This window comes from Pseudophryne corroboree, chromosome 5 (genome assembly GCF_028390025.1).
Source record: "Pseudophryne corroboree isolate aPseCor3 chromosome 5, aPseCor3.hap2, whole genome shotgun sequence".
In the NCBI taxonomy this organism is placed as follows: Eukaryota; Metazoa; Chordata; class Amphibia; order Anura; family Myobatrachidae; genus Pseudophryne; species Pseudophryne corroboree.
This window is the reverse complement of record NC_086448.1, coordinates 370,745,967-370,766,774: the sequence shown is the minus strand read 5'-3', so window position 1 is coordinate 370,766,774 and position 20,808 is coordinate 370,745,967.

Genomic DNA, 20,808 nt, shown 5'->3' with positions numbered 1-20,808 from the left:
GCAAATTGCAATCACAATCCATGCAATACAACATTTAATGCAAAAATATGACATCACAATCCATGCAATGCAACATTTAATGCAAAATGATGACATCACAATAAATGCAATGCAAAAAGCAATGCAACATTATGCAATCACAATCAATGCAATGCAACATTTAATGCAAAATTTTAACATCACAACCTATGCAATGCAACATTTATTGCAAAATTATGCAATCACAATACATGCAATGCAACATTTAATGTAAAAATGTGACATCACAATCCATGCACTGCAACATTTATTGCATAATTATGACATCACAATCCATGCAATGCAATATTTAATGTAAAATTATGACATCACATTAAATGCAATGCAAAAAGCAATGCAACATTATGCAATCACAATCCATGCAATGCAACATTTAATGCAAAATTATGACATCACAATCCATGCAATGCAACATTTAATGCACAATTATTAAATCACAATCCATGCAATGAAAATGTAATGCAAAATTATGCAATCACAATCCATGCAATGCAACAATTCATGCAAAATTATGCAATCACAATACAAGCAATGCAACATTTAATGCAACATTATTACATCACAGTCTATGCAATGCAAAATGCAATCACAAACCATGCAATGCAACATTTAATGCAAAATATGACATCACAATCCATGTAATGCAACATTTAATGCAACATTATGACATCACAATCAATGCAATGCAAAATGCAATGCAAAATTATGCTATCACAATCCATGCAATGCAACAAATAATGCAAAAATATGACATCACAATCCATGCAATGCAACATTTAATGCAAAATTATGCTATCACAATCCATGCAATGCAACATTTAATGCAACATTATGACATCACAATAAATGCAATGCAAAAAGCAATGCAACATTATGCAATCACAATCCATGCAATGCAACATTTAATGTAAAATTATGACATCACAATACATGCAATGCAACATTTAATGCAAGATTATGCAATCACAATCCATGCAATGCAACAATTAATGCAAAATTATGACATCACAATCCATGCAATGCAACATTTAATGCAAAATTATGACATCACAATCTATGCAATGCAACAGTTAATGCAAATTATTAAATCACAATCCATTCAATGCAACATTTAATGCTAAATTATGCTAACACAATCCATGCAATGCAACATTTAATGCAAAATTATGACATCACAAACCATGCAATGCAACATTTAATGCAAAATTATGCAATCACAATCCATGTAATGAACATTTAATGCAAAATTATGACATCACAATCCATGCAATGCATAATTATACAATAATAATCCATGCAATGCAGCACTTAATGCAAAATTATGCAATCACAATCCGTGCAACGCAACAATTAATGCAGAAGTATGCAATCACAATCCATGCAATGCAACATTTAATGCAAGATTATGACATCACAATCCATGCAATGCAAATTGCAATCACAATCCATGCAATACAACATTTAATGCAAAAATATGACATCACAATCCATGCAATGCAACATTTAATGCAAAATGATGACATCACAATAAATGCAATGCAAAAAGCAATGCAACATTATGCAATCACAATCAATGCAATGCAACATTTAATGCAAAATTTTAACATCACAACCTATGCAATGCAACATTTATTGCAAAATTATGCAATCACAATCCATGCAATGCAACATTTAATGTAAAAATGTGACATCACAATCCATGCACTGCAACATTTATTGCATAATTATGACATCACAATCCATGCAATGCAATATTTAATGTAAAATTATGACATCACATTAAATGCAATGCAAAAAGCAATGCAACATTATGCAATCACAATCCATGCAATGCAACATTTAATGCAAAATTATGACATCACAATCCATGCAATGCAACATTTAATGCACACTTATTAAATCACAATCCATGCAATGAAAATGTAATGCAAAATTATGCAATCACAATCCATGCAATGCAACCATTCATGCAAAATTATGCAATCACAATACATGCAATGCAACATTTAATGCAACATTATTACATCACAATCTATGCAATGCAAAATGCAATCACAAACCATGCAATGCAACATTTAATGCAAAATATGACATCACAATCCATGTAATGCAACATTTAATGCAACATTATGACATCACAATCAATGCAATGCAAAATGCAATGCAAAATTATGCTATCACAATCCATGCAATGCAACAAATAATGCAAAAATATGACATCACAATCCATGCAATGCAACATTTAATGCAAAATTATGCAAACACAATCCATGCAATGCAACATTTAATGCAAAATTATGACATCACAATCTATGCAATGTAACAGTTAATGCAAAATTATTAAATCACAATCCATTCAATGCAACATTTAATGCTAAATTATGCTAACACAATCCATGCAATGCAACATTTAATGCAAAATTATGACATCACAAACCATGCAATGCAACATTTAATGCAAAATTACGCAATCACAATCCATGTAATGAACATTTAATGCAAGATTATGACATCACAATCCATGCAATGCAAATTGCAATCACAATCCATGCAATACAACATTTAATGCAAAATGATGACATCACAATAAATGCAATGCAAAAAGCAATGCAACATTATGCAATCACAATCAATGCAATGCAACATTTAATGCAAAATTTTAACATCACAACCCATGCAATGCAACATTTATTGCAAAATTATGCAATCACAATCCATGCAATGCAACATTTAATGTAAACATATGACATCACAATCCATGCAATGCAACATTTATTGCATAATTATGACATCACAATCCATGCAATGCAATATTTAATGCAAAATTATGACATCACATTAAATGCAACGCAAAAAGCAATGCAACATTATGCAATCACAATCCATGCAATGCAACATTTAATGCAAAATTATGACATCACAATCCATGCAATGCAACATTTAATGCAAAATTATTAAATCACAATCCACGCAATGCAACATTTATTGCATAATTATGACATCACAATCCATGCAATGCAATATTTAATGCAAAATTATGACATCACATTAAATGCAATGCAACATTATGCAATCACAATCCATGCAATGCAACATTTAATGCAAAATTATGACATCACAATCCATGCAATGCAACATTTAATGCACAATTATTAAATCACAATCCATGCAATGAAAATGTAATGCAAAATTATGCAATCACAATCCATGCAATGCAACAATTCATGCAAAATTATGCAATCACAATACATGCAATGCAACATTTAATGCAACATTATTACATCACAATCTATGCAATGCAAAATGCAATCACAAACCATGCAATGCAACATTTAATGCAAAATATGACATCACAATCCATGTAATGCAACATTTAATGCAACATTATGACATCACAATCAATGCAATGCAAAATGCAATGCAAAATTATGCTATCACAATCCATGCAATGCAACAAATAATGCAAAAATATGACATCACAATCCATGCAATGCAACATTTAATGCAAAATTATGCTATCACAATCCATGCAATGCAACATTTAATGCAACATTATGACATCACAATAAATGCAATGCAAAAAGCAATGCAACATTATGCAATCACAATCCATGCAATGCAACATTTAATGTAAAATTATGACATCACAATACATGCAATGCAACATTTAATGCAAAATTATGACATCACAATCCATGCAATGCAACATTTAATGCAAAATTATTAAATCACAATCCACGCAATGCAACATTTATTGCATAATTATGACATCACAATCCATGCAATGCAATATTTAATGCAAAATTATGACATCACATTAAATGCAATGCAAAAAGCAATGCAACATTATGCAATCACAATCCATGCAATGCAACATTTAATGCAAAATTATGACATCACAATCCATGCAATGCAACATTTAATGCACAATTATTAAATCACAATCCATGCAATGAAAATGTAATGCAAAATTATGCAATCACAATCCATGCAATGCAACAATTCATGCAAAATTATGCAATCACAATACAAGCAATGCAACATTTAATGCAACATTATTACACCACAGTCTATGCAATGCAAAATGCAATCACAAACCATGCAATGCAACATTTAATGCAAAATATGACATCACAATCCATGTAATGCAACATTTAATGCAACATTATGACATCACAATCAATGCAATGCAAAATGCAATGCAAAATTATGCTATCACAATCCATGCAATGCAACAAATAATGCAAAAATATGACATCACAATCCATGCAATGCAACATTTAATGCAAAATTATGCTATCACAATCCATGCAATGCAAAATTTAATGCAACATTATGACATCACAATAAATGCAATGCAAAAAGCAATGCAACATTATGCAATCACAATCCATGCAATGCAACATTTAATGTAAAATTATGACATCACAATACATGCAATGCAACATTTAATGCAAGATTATGCAATCACAATCCATGCAATGCAACAACTAATGCAAAATTATGACATCACAATCCATGCAATGCAACATTTAATGCAAAATTATGACATCACAATCTATGCAATGCAACAGTTAATGCAAATTATTAAATCACAATCCATTCAATGCAACATTTAATGCTAAATTATGCTAACACAATCCATGCAATGCAACATTTAATGCAAAATTATGACATCACAAACCATGCAATGCAACATTTAATGCAAAATTATGCAATCACAATCCATGTAATGAACATTTAATGCAAAATTATGACATCACAATCCATGCAATGCATAATTATACAATAATAATCCATGCAATGCAGCACTTAATGCAAAATTATGCAATCACAATCCGTGCAACGCAACAATTAATGCAGAAGTATGCAATCACAATCCATGCAATGCAACATTTAATGCAAGATTATGACATCACAATCCATGCAATGCAAATTGCAATCACAATCCATGCAATACAACATTTAATGCAAAAATATGACATCACAATCCATGCAATGCAACATTTAATGCAAAATGATGACATCACAATAAATGCAATGCAAAAAGCAATGCAACATTATGCAATCACAATCAATGCAATGCAACATTTAATGCAAAATTTTAACATCACAACCTATGCAATGCAACATTTATTGCAAAATTATGCAATCACAATCCATGCAATGCAACATTTAATGTAAAAATGTGACATCACAATCCATGCACTGCAACATTTATTGCATAATTATGACATCACAATCCATGCAATGCAATATTTAATGTAAAATTATGACATCACATTAAATGCAATGCAAAAAGCAATGCAACATTATGCAATCACAATCCATGCAATGCAACATTTAATGCAAAATTATGACATCACAATCCATGCAATGCAACATTTAATGCACACTTATTAAATCACAATCCATGCAATGAAAATGTAATGCAAAATTATGCAATCACAATCCATGCAATGCAACCATTCATGCAAAATTATGCAATCACAATACATGCAATGCAACATTTAATGCAACATTATTACATCACAATCTATGCAATGCAAAATGCAATCACAAACCATGCAATGCAACATTTAATGCAAAATATGACATCACAATCCATGTAATGCAACATTTAATGCAACATTATGACATCACAATCAATGCAATGCAAAATGCAATGCAAAATTATGCTATCACAATCCATGCAATGCAACAAATAATGCAAAAATATGACATCACAATCCATGCAATGCAACATTTAATGCAAAATTATGCAAACACAATCCATGCAATACAACATTTAATGCAAAATTATGACATCACAGTCCATGCAATAAAACATTTAATGCAAAATTATGCTATCACAATCCATGCAATGCAACATTTAATGCAACATTATGACATCACAATAAATGCAATGCAAAAAGCAATGCAACATTATGCAATCACAATCCATGCAATGCAACATTTAATGTAAAATTATGACATCACAATACATGCAATGCAACATTTAATGCAAGATTATGCAATCACAATCCATGCAATGCAACAATTAATGCAAAATTATGACATCACAATCCATGCAATGCAACATTTAATGCAAAATTATGACATCACAATCTATGCAATGCAACAGTTAATGCAAATTATTAAATCACAATCCATTCAATGCAACATTTAATGCTAAATTATGCTAACACAATCCATGCAATGCAACATTTAATGCAAAATTATGACATCACAAACCATGCAATGCAACATTTTATGCAAAATTATGCAATCACAATCCATGTAATGAACATTTAATGCAAAATTATGACATCACAATCCATGCAATGCATAATTATACAATAATAATCCATGCAATGCAGCACTTAATGCAAAATTATGCAATCACAATCCGTGCAACGCAACAATTAATGCAAAAGTATGCAATCACAATCCATGCAATGCAACATTTAATGCAAGATTATGACATCACAATCCATGCAATGCAAATTGCAATCACAATCCATGCAATACAACATTTAATGCAAAAATATGACATCACAATCCATGCAATGCAACATTTAATGCAAAATGATGACATCACAATAAATGCAATGCAAAAAGCAATGCAACATTATGCAATCACAATCCATGCAATGCAACATTTAATGCAAAATTTTAACATCACAACCTATGCAATGCAACATTTATTGCAAAATTATGCAATCACAATCCATGCAATGCAACATTTAATGTAAAAATGTGACATCACAATCCATGCAATGCAACATTTATTGCATAATTATGACATCACAATCCATGCAATGCAATATTTAATGCAAAATTATGACATCACATTAAATGCAATGCAAAAAGCAATGCAACATTATGCAATCACAATCCATGCAATGCAACATTTAATGCAAAATTATGACATCACAATCCATGCAATGCAACATTTAATGCAAAATTATTAAATCACAATCCACGCAATGCAACATTTATTGCATAATTATGACATCACAATCCATGCAATGCAATATTTAATGCAAAATTATGCAATCACATTAAATGCAATGCAAAAAGCAATGCAACATTATGCAATTACAATCCATGCAATGCAACATTTAATGCAAAATTATGACATCACAATCCATGCAATGCAACATTTAATGCACAATTATTAAATCACAATCCATGCAATGAAAATGTAATGCAAAATTATGCAATCACAATCCATGCAATGCAACAATTCATGCAAAATTATGCAATCACAATACATGCAATGCAACATTTAATGCAACATTATTACATCACAATCTATGCAATGCAAAATGCAATCACAAACCATGCAATGCAACATTTAATGCAAAATTATGACATCACAATCCATGCAATGCAACATTTAATGCAAAATTATGACATCACAATCTATGCAATGCAACAGTTAATGCAAAATTATTAAATCACAATCCATTCAATGCAACATTTAATGCAAAATTATGCTAACACAATCCATGCAATGCAACATTTAATGCAAAATTATGACATCACAATCCATGCAATGCAACATTTAATGCAAAATTATGACATCACAATCCATGTAATGCAACATTTAATGCAAAATTATGACATCACAATCCATGCAATGCATAATTATACAATCATAATCCATGCAATGCAGCACTTAATGCAAAATTATGCTATCACAATCCATGCAATGCAACAATTAATGCAAAATTATGCAATCACAATCCATGCAATGCAACATTTAATGCAAAATTATGACATCACAAACCATGCAATGCAAATTGCAATCACAATCCATGCAATACAACATTTAATGCAAAATTATGACATCACAAACCATGCAATGCAATATATAATGGGGAAAAAATGATATAACAATCCATGCAATGCAACATTTAATGCAAGATTATGCAATAACAATCCATGCAATGCAACAATTAATGCAAAATTATGCAATCACAATCCATGCAATGCAACATTTAATGCAAAATGATGACATCACAAACCATGCAATGCAATATATAATGGGGAAAAAATGATATAACAATCCATGCAATTCAACATTTAATGCAAGATTATGCAATCACAATCCATGCAATGCAACAATTAATGCAAAATAATGACATCACAATCCATGCAATGCAACATTTAATGCAAAATTATGACATCACAATCTATGCAATGCAAAATGCAATCACAAACCATGCAATGCAACATTTAATGCAAAATATGACATCACAATCCATGTAATGCAACATTTAATGCAACATTATGACATCACAATCAATGCAATGCAAAATGCAATGCAAAATTATGCTATCACAATCCATGCAATGCAACAAATAATGCAAAAATATGACATCACAATCCATGCAATGCAACATTTAATGCAAAATTATGCAAACACAATCCATGCAATACAACATTTAATGCAAAATTATGACATCACAGTCCATGCAATACAACATTTAATGCAAAATTATGCTATCACAATCCATGCAATGCAACATTTAATGCAACATTATGACATCACAATAAATGCAATGCAAAAAGCAATGCAACATTATGCAATCACAATCCATGCAATGCAACATTTAATGTAAAATTATGACATCACAATACATGCAATGCAACATTTAATGCAAGATTATGCAATCACAATCCATGCAATGCAACAATTAATGCAAAATTATGACATCACAATTCATGCAATGCAACATTTAATGCAAAATTATGACATCACAATCCATGCAATGCAACATTTAATGCAAAATTATTAAATCACAATCCACGCAATGCAACATTTATTGCATAATTATGACATCACAATCCATGCAATGCAATATTTATGCTAATTATGACATCACATTAAATGCAATGCAAAAAGCAATGCAACATTATGCAATCACAATCCATGCAATGCAACATTTAATGCAAAATTATGACATCACAATCCATGCAATGCAACATTTAATGCACAATTATTAAATCACAATCCATGCAATGCAAATGTAATGCAAAATTATGCAATCACAATCCATGCAATGCAACAATTCATGCAAAATTATGCAATCACAATACATGCAATGCAACATTTAATGCAACATTATTACATCACAATCTATGCAATGCAAAATGCAATCACAAACCATGCAATGCAACATTTAATGCAAAATATGACATCACAATCCATGTAATGCAACATTTAATGCAACATTATGACATCACAATCAATGCAATGCAAAATGCAATGCAAAATTATGCTATCACAATCCATGCAATGCAACAAATAATGCAAAAATATGACATCACAATCCATGCAATGCAACATTTAATGCAAAATTATGACATCACAGTCCATGCAATACAACATTTAATGCAAAATTATGCTATCACAATCCATGCAATGCAACATTTAATGTAAAATTATGACATCACAATCCATGCAATGCAACATTTAATGCAAGATTATGCAATCACAATCCATGCAATGCAACAATTAATGCAAAATTATGACATCACAATCCATGCAATGCAACATTTAATGCAAAATTATGACATCACAATCCATGCAATGCAACATTTAATGCAAGATTATGCAATCACAATCCATGCAATGCAACAATTAATGCAAAATTATGACATCACAATCCATGCAATGCAACATTTAATGCAAAATTATGACATCACAATCCATGCAATGCAACAATTAATGCAAAATTATGACATCACAATCCATGCAATGCAACATTTAAATCAAAATTATGACATCACAATCTATGCAATGCAACAGTTAATGCAAATTATTAAATCACAATCCATTCAATGCAACATTTAATGCTAAATTATGCTAACACAATCCATGCAATGCAACATTTAATGCAAAATTATGACATCACAAACCATGCAATGCAACATTTAATGCAAAATTATGCAATCACAATCCATGTAATGAACATTTAATGCAAAATTATGACATCACAATCCATGCAACGCAACAATTAATGCAAAAGTATGCAATCACAATCCATGCAATGCAACATTTAATGCAAGATTATGACATCACAATCCATGCAATGCAAATTGCAATCACAATCCATGCAATACAACATTTAATGCAAAAATATGACATCACAATCCATGCAATGCAACATTTAATGCAAAATGATGACATCACAATAAATGCAATGCAAAAAGCAATGCAACATTATGCAATCACAATCAATGCAATGCAACATTTAATGCAAAATTTTAACATCACAACCTATGCAATGCAACATTTATTGCAAAATTATGCAATCACAATCCATGCAATGCAACATTTAATGTAAAAATATGACATCACAATCCATGCAATGCAACATTTATTGCATAATTATGACATCACAATCCATGCAATGCAATATTTAATGCAAAATTATGACATCACATTAAATGCAATGCAAAAAGCAATGCAACATTATGCAATCACAATCCATGCAATGCAACATTTAATGCAAAATTATGACATCACAATCCATGCAATGCAACATTTAATGCAAAATTATGACATCACAATCCGTGCAATGCAACATTTAATGCAAAATTATGCAATCACAATCCATGTAATGCAACATTTAATGCAAAATTATCACATCACAATCTATGCAATGCAACAGTTAATGCAAAATTATTAAATCACAATCCATTCAATGCAACATTTAATGCAAAATTATGATATCACAATAAATGCAATGCAAAAAGCAATGCAACATCATCTAATCACAATCCATGCAATGCAACATTTAATGCAAGATTATGCAATCACAATCCATGCAATGCAACAATTAATGCAAAATAATGACATCACAATCCATGCAATGCAACATTTAATGCAAAATTATGACATCACAATACATGCAATTTTGCATTAAGTGCTGCATTGCATGGATTATGATTGTATAATTATATACAATCATAATCCATGCAATGCAGCACTTAATGCAAAATTATGCAATCACAATACATGCAACGCAACAATTAATGCAAAAGTATGCAATCACAATCCATGCAAAGCAACATTTAATGCAAAATTATGACATCACAATCCATGCAATGCAAATTGCAATCACAATCCATGCAATACAACATTTAATTCAAAAATATGACATCACAATCCATGCAATGCAACATTTAATGCAAAATTATGACATCACAATCCATGCAATGCAATATATAATGAAAAAAAAATGATATAACAATCCATGCAATGCAACATTTCATGCAAAATAATGACATCACAATAAATGCAATGCAAAAAGCAATGCAACAATATGCAAGCACAACCCATGAAATGCAACATTTATTGCAAAATTATGCAATCACAATCCATGCAATGCAACATTTAATGTAAAAATATGACATCACAATCCATGCAATGCAACATGTATTGCATAAATATGACATCACAATCCATGCAATGCAGGATTTAATGCAAAAATATGACATTACAATCCATGCAATGAAAATGCAATGCAAAATTATGCAATCACAATCCATGCAATGCAACAATTCATGCAAAATTATGCAATCATAATATATGCAATGCAACATTTAATGCAACATTATGACATCACAATCCATGCGATGCAAAATGCAATCACAAACCATGCAATGCAACATTTAATGCAAAATTATGATATCACAATAAATGCAATGTGAAAAGCAATGCAACATTATCTAATCACAGTCCATGCAATGCAACATTTAATGCAAGATTATGCAATCACAATCCATGCAATGCAACAATTAATGCAAAATTATGACATCACAATCCATGCAATGCAACATTTAATGCAAAATTATGACATCACAATCCATGCAATGCAAAATGCAATCACAATCCATGCAATGCAACATTTAATGCAAAATTATGACATCACAATCTATGCAATGCAACAGTTAATGCAAAATTATTAATAACAATCCATTCAATGCAACATTTAATGCAAAATTATGCTAACACAATCCATGCAATGCAACATTTAATGCAAAATTATGACATCACAATCCATGCAATGCAACATTTAATGCAAAATTATGACATCACAATCCATGTAATGCAACATTTAATGCAAAATTATGACATCACAATCCATGCAATGCATAATTATACAATCATAATCCATGCAATGCAACAATTAATGCAAAATTATGCAATCACAATCCATGCAATGCAACATTTAATGCAAAATTATGACATCACAAACCATGCAATGCAAATTGCAATCACAATCCATGCAATACAAAATTTAATGCAAAATGATGACATCACAATAAATGCAATGCAAAAAGCAATGCAACATTATGCAATCACAATCCATGCAATGCAACATTTAATGCAACATTCTAACATCACAATCCATGCAATGCAACATTTAATGCAAAATTATGCAATCACAATCCATGCAATGCAACATTTAATGCAAAATTATGACATCACAATCTATGCAATGCAACAGTTAATGCAAAATTATTAAATCACAATCCATTCAATGCAACATTTAATGCAAAATTATGCTAACACAATCCATGCAATGCAACATTTAATGCAAAATTATGACATCACAATCCATGCAATGCAACATTTAATGCAAAATTATGACATCACAATCCGTGCAATGCAACATTTAATGCAAAATTATGCAATCACAATCCATGTAATGCAACATTTAATGCAAAATTATGACATCACAATACATGCAATTTTGCATTAAGTGCTGCATTGCATGGATTATGATTGTATAATTATATACAATCATAATCCATGCAATGCAGCACTTAATGCAAAATTATGCAATCACAATACATGCAACGCAACAATTAATGCAAAAGTATGCAATCACAATCCATGCAAAGCAACATTTAATGCAAAATTATGACATCACAATCCATGCAATGCAAATTGCAATCACAATCCATGCAATACAACATTTAATTCAAAAATATGACATCACAATCCATGCAATGCAACATTTAATGCAAAATTATGACATCACAATCCATGCAATGCAATATATAATGAAAAAAAAATGATATAACAATCCATGCAATGCAACATTTCATGCAAAATAATGACATCACAATAAATGCAATGCAAAAAGCAATGCAACAATATGCAAGCACAACCCATGAAATGCAACATTTATTGCAAAATTATGCAATCACAATCCATGCAATGCAACATTTAATGTAAAAATATGACATCACAATCCATGCAATGCAACATGTATTGCATAAATATGACATCACAATCCATGCAATGCAGGATTTAATGCAAAAATATGACATTACAATCCATGCAATGAAAATGCAATGCAAAATTATGCAATCACAATCCATGCAATGCAACAATTCATGCAAAATTATGCAATCATAATATATGCAATGCAACATTTAATGCAACATTATGACATCACAATCCATGCGATGCAAAATGCAATCACAAACCATGCAATGCAACATTTAATGCAAAATTATGATATCACAATAAATGCAATGTGAAAAGCAATGCAACATTATCTAATCACAGTCCATGCAATGCAACATTTAATGCAATATTATGCAATCACAATCCATGCAATGCAACAATTAATGCAAAATTATGACATCACAATCCATGCAATGCAACATTTAATGCAAAATTATGACATCACAATCCATGCAATGCAAAATGCAATCACAATCCATGCAATGCAACATTTAATGCAAAATGATGACATCACAATAAATGCAATGCAAAAAGCAATGCAACATTATGCAATCACAACCCATGCAATGCAACATTTATTGCAAAATTATGCAATCACAATCCATGCAATGCAACATTTAATGTAAAAATATGACATCACAATCCATGCAATGCAACATGTATTGCATAATTATGACATCACAATCCATGCAATGCAGGATTTAATGCAAAAATATGACATTACAATCCATGCAATGAAAATGCAATGCAACATTATGCAATCACAATCCATGCAATGCAACAATTCATGCAAAATTATGCAATCACAATATATGCAATGCAACATTTAATGCAACATTATGACATCACAATCCATGCGATGCAAAATGCAATCACAAACCATGCAATGCAACATTTAATGCAAAATTATGATATCACAATAAATGCAATGTGAAAAGCAATGCAACATTATCTAAGCACAGTCCATGCAATGCAACATTTAATGCAAGATTATGCAATCACAATCCATGCAATGCAACAATTAATGCAAAATTATGACATCACAATCCATGCAATGCAACATTTAATGCAAAATTATGACATCACAATCCATGCAATGCAAAATGCAATCACAATCCATGCAATGCAACATTTAATGCAAAATTATGACATCACAATCCATGCAATGCAAATTGCAATCACAATCCATGCAATACAACATTTAATTCAAAAATATGACATCACAATCCATGCAATGCAACATTTAATGCAAAATTATGACATCACAATCCATGCAATGCAATATATAATGAAAAAAAAATGATATAACAATCCATGCAATGCAACATTTCATGCAAAATAATGACATCACAATAAATGCAATGCAAAAAGCAATGCAACAATATGCAAGCACAACCCATGAAATGCAACATTTATTGCAAAATTATGCAATCACAATCCATGCAATGCAACATTTAATGTAAAAATATGACATCACAATCCATGCAATGCAACATGTATTGCATAAATATGACATCACAATCCATGCAATGCAGGATTTAATGCAAAAATATGACATTACAATCCATGCAATGAAAATGCAATGCAAAATTATGCAATCACAATCCATGCAATGCAACAATTCATGCAAAATTATGCAATCATAATATATGCAATGCAACATTTAATGCAACATTATGACATCACAATCCATGCGATGCAAAATGCAATCACAAACCATGCAATGCAACATTTAATGCAAAATTATGATATCACAATAAATGCAATGTGAAAAGCAATGCAACATTATCTAATCACAGTCCATGCAATGCAACATTTAATGCAAGATTATGCAATCACAATCCATGCAATGCAACAATTAATGCAAAATTATGACATCACAATCCATGCAATGCAACATTTAATGCAAAATTATGACATCACAATCCATGCAATGCAAAATGCAATCACAATCCATGCAATGCAACATTTAATGCAAAATTATGACATCACAATCTATGCAATGCAACAGTTAATGCAAAATTATTAATAACAATCCATTCAATGCAACATTTAATGCAAAATTATGCTAACACAATCCATGCAATGCAACATTTAATGCAAAATTATGACATCACAATCCATGCAATGCAACATTTAATGCAAAATTATGACATCACAATCCATGTAATGCAACATTTAATGCAAAATTATGACATCACAATCCATGCAATGCATAATTATACAATCATAATCCATGCAATGCAGCACTTAATGCAAAATTATGCTATCACAATCCATGCAATGCAACAATTAATGCAAAATTATGCAATCACAATCCATGCAATGCAACATTTAATGCAAAATTATGACATCACAAACCATGCAATGCAAATTGCAATCACAATCCATGCAATACAAAATTTAATGCAAAATGATGACATCACAATAAATGCAATGCAAAAAGCAATGCAACATTATGCAATCACAATCCATGCAATGCAACATTTAATGCAACATTCTAACATCACAATCCATGCAATGCAACATTTAATGCAAAATTATGCAATCACAATCCATGCAATGCAACATTTAATGCAAAATTATGACATCACAATCTATGCAATGCAACAGTTAATGCAAAATTATTAAATCACAATCCATTCAATGCAACATTTAATGCAAAATTATGCTAACACAATCCATGCAATGCAACATTTAATGCAAAATTATGACATCACAATCCATGCAATGCAACATTTAATGCAAAATTATGACATCACAATCCGTGCAATGCAACATTTAATGCAAAATTATGCAATCACAATCCATGTAATGCAACATTTAATGCAAAATTATGACATCACAATACATGCAATTTTGCATTAAGTGCTGCATTGCATGGATTATGATTGTATAATTATATACAATCATAATCCATGCAATGCAGCACTTAATGCAAAATTATGCAATCACAATACATGCAACGCAACAATTAATGCAAAAGTATGCAATCACAATCCATGCAAAGCAACATTTAATGCAAAATTATGACATCACAATCCATGCAATGCAAATTGCAATCACAATCCATGCAATACAACATTTAATTCAAAAATATGACATCACAATCCATGCAATGCAACATTTAATGCAAAATTATGACATCACAATCCATGCAATGCAATATATAATGAAAAAAAAATGATATAACAATCCATGCAATGCAACATTTCATGCAAAATAATGACATCACAATAAATGCAATGCAAAAAGCAATGCAACAATATGCAAGCACAACCCATGAAATGCAACATTTATTGCAAAATTATGCAATCACAATCCATGCAATGCAACATTTAATGTAAAAATATGACATCACAATCCATGCAATGCAACATGTATTGCATAAATATGACATCACAATCCATGCAATGCAGGATTTAATGCAAAAATATGACATTACAATCCATGCAATGAAAATGCAATGCAAAATTATGCAATCACAATCCATGCAATGCAACAATTCATGCAAAATTATGCAATCATAATATATGCAATGCAACATTTAATGCAACATTATGACATCACAATCCATGCGATGCAAAATGCAATCACAAACCATGCAATGCAACATTTAATGCAAAATTATGATATCACAATAAATGCAATGTGAAAAGCAATGCAACATTATCTAATCACAGTCCATGCAATGCAACATTTAATGCAAGATTATGCAATCACAATCCATGCAATGCAACAATTAATGCAAAATTATGACATCACAATCCATGCAATGCAACATTTAATGCAAAATTATGACATCACAATCCATGCAATGCAAAATGCAATCACAATCCATGCAATGCAACATTTAATGCAAAATGATGACATCACAATAAATGCAATGCAAAAAGCAATGCAACATTATGCAATCACAACCCATGCAATGCAACATTTATTGCAAAATTATGCAATCACAATCCATGCAATGCAACATTTAATGTAAAAATATGACATCACAATCCATGCAATGCAACATGTATTGCATAATTATGACATCACAATCCATGCAATGCAGGATTTAATGCAAAAATATGACATTACAATCCATGCAATGAAAATGCAATGCAACATTATGCAATCACAATCCATGCAATGCAACAATTCATGCAAAATTATGCAATCACAATATATGCAATGCAACATTTAATGCAACATTATGACATCACAATCCATGCGATGCAAAATGCAATCACAAACCATGCAATGCAACATTTAATGCAAAATTATGATATCACAATAAATGCAATGTGAAAAGCAATGCAACATTATCTAAGCACAGTCCATGCAATGCAACATTTAATGCAAGATTATGCAATCACAATCCATGCAATGCAACAATTAATGCAAAATTATGACATCACAATCCATGCAATGCAACATTTAATGCAAAATTATGACATCACAATCCATGCAATGCAAAATGCAATCACAATCCATGCAATGCAACATTTAATGCAAAATTATGACATCACAATCTATGCAATGCAACAGTTAATGCAAAATTATTAATAACAATCCATTCAATGCAACATTTAATGCAAAATTATGCTAACACAATCCATGCAATGCAACATTTAATGCAAAATTATGACATCACAATCCATGCAATGCAACATTTAATGCAAAATTATGACATCACAATCCATGTAATGCAACATTTAATGCAAAATTATGACATCACAATCCATGCAATGCATAATTATACAATCATAATCCATGCAATGCAGCACTTAATGCAAAATTATGCTATCACAATCCATGCAATGCAACAATTAATGCAAAATTATGCAATCACAATCCATGCAATGCAACATTTAATGCAAAATTATGACATCACAAACCATGCAATGCAAATTGCAATCACAATCCATGCAATACAAAATTTAATGCAAAATGATGACATCACAATAAATGCAATGCAAAAAGCAATGCAACATTATGCAATCACAATCCATGCAATGCAACATTTAATGCAACATTCTAACATCACAATCCATGCAATGCAACATTTAATGCAAAATTATGCAATCACAATCCATGCAATGCAACATTTAATGCAAAATTATGACATCACAATCTATGCAATGCAACAGTTAATGCAAAATTATTAAATCACAATCCATTCAATGCAACATTTAATGCAAAATTATGCTAACACAATCCATGCAATGCAACATTTAATGCAAAATTATGACATCACAATCCATGCAATGCAACATTTAATGCAAAATTATGACATCACAATCCGTGCAATGCAACATTTAATGCAAAATTATGCAATCACAATCCATGTAATGCAACATTTAATGCAAAATTATCACATCACAATCTATGCAATGCAACAGTTAATGCAAAATTATTAAATCACAATCCATTCAATGCAACATTTAATGCAAAATTATGATATCACAATAAATGCAATGCAAAAAGCAATGCAACATCATCTAATCACAATCCATGCAATGCAACATTTAATGCAAGATTATGCAATCACAATCCATGCAATGCAACAATTAATGCAAAATAATGACATCACAATCCATGCAATGCAACATTTAATGCAAAATTATGACATCACAATCCATGCAATGCAAAATGCAATCACAATCCATGCAATGCAACATTTAATGCAAAATGATGACATCACAATAAATGCTATGCAAAAAGCAATGCAACATTATGCATTCACAATCCATGCAATGCAACATTTAATGCAACATTTTAACATCAAAATCCATGCAATGCAACATTTAATGCAAAATTATGCTAACACAATCCATGCAATGCAACATTTAATGCAAAATTATGCAATCACAATCCATGCAATGCAACATTTAATGCAAAATTATGACATCACAATCTATGCAATGCAACAGTTAATGCAAAATTATTAAATCACAATGCATTCAATGCAACATTTAATGCAAAATAAATGCTAACACAATCCATGCAATGCAACATTTAATGCAAAATTATGACAGTGCTGCATTGCATGGATTATTATATACAATCATAATCCATGCAATGCAGCACTTAATGCAAAATGATGCAATCACAATCCATGCAACGCAACAATTAATGCAAAAGTATACAATCACAATCCATGCAAAGCAACATTTAATGCAAAATTATGACATCACAATCCATGCAATGCAACATTTAATGCAAAGTTATGCAATCACAATCCATGTAATGCAACATTTAATGCAAAATTATGACATCACAATACATGCAATTTTGCATTAAGTGCTGCATTGCATGGATTATGATTGTATAATTATATACAATCATAACCCATGCAATGCAGCACTTAATGCAAAATTATGCAATCACAATCCATGCAACGCAACAATTAATGCAAAAGTATGCAATCACAATCCATGGAAAGCAACATTTAATGCAAAATTATGACATCACAATCCATGCAATGCAAATTGCAATCACAATCCATGCAATACAACATTTAATTCAAAAATATGACATCACAATCCATGCAATGCAACATTTAATGCAAAATTATGACATCACAATAAATGCAATGTGAAAAGCAATGCAACATTATCTAATCACAGTCCATGCAATGCAACATTTAATGCAAGATTATGCAATCACAATCCATGCAATGCAACAATTAATGCAAAATTATGACATCACAATCCATGCAATGCAACATTTAATGCAAAATTATGACATCACAATCCATGCAATGCAAAATGCAATCACAATCCATGCAATGCAACATTTAATGCAAAATGATGACATCACAATAAATGCAATGCAAAAAGCAATGCAACATTATCAATCACAATCCATGCAATGCAACATATAATGCAACATTTTAACATCACAATCCATGCAATGCAACATTTAATGCAAAATTATGCAATCACAATCCATGCAATGCAACATTTAATGCAAAATTATGACATCACAATCTATGCAATGCAACAGTTAATGCAAAATTATTAATAACAATCCATTCAATGCAACATTTAATGCAAAATTATGCTAACACAATCCATGCAATGCAACATTTAATGCAAAATTATGACATCACAAACCATGCAATGCAATATATAATGGGGAAAAAATGATATAACAATCCATGCAATGCAACATTTAATGCAAGATTATGCAATCACAATCCATGCAATGCAACAATTAATGCAAAATTATGACATCACAATCCATGCAATGCAACATTTAATGCAAAATTATGACATCACAATCCATGCAATGCAAAATGCAATCACAATCCATGCAATGCAACATTTAATGCAAAATGATGACATCACAATAAATGCAATGCAAAAAGCAATGCAACATTATCAATCACAATCCATGCAATGCAACATATAATGCAACATTTTAACATCACAATCCATGCAATGCAACATTTAATGCAAAATTATGCAATCACAATCCATGCAATGCAACATTTAATGCAAAATTATGACATCACAATCTAT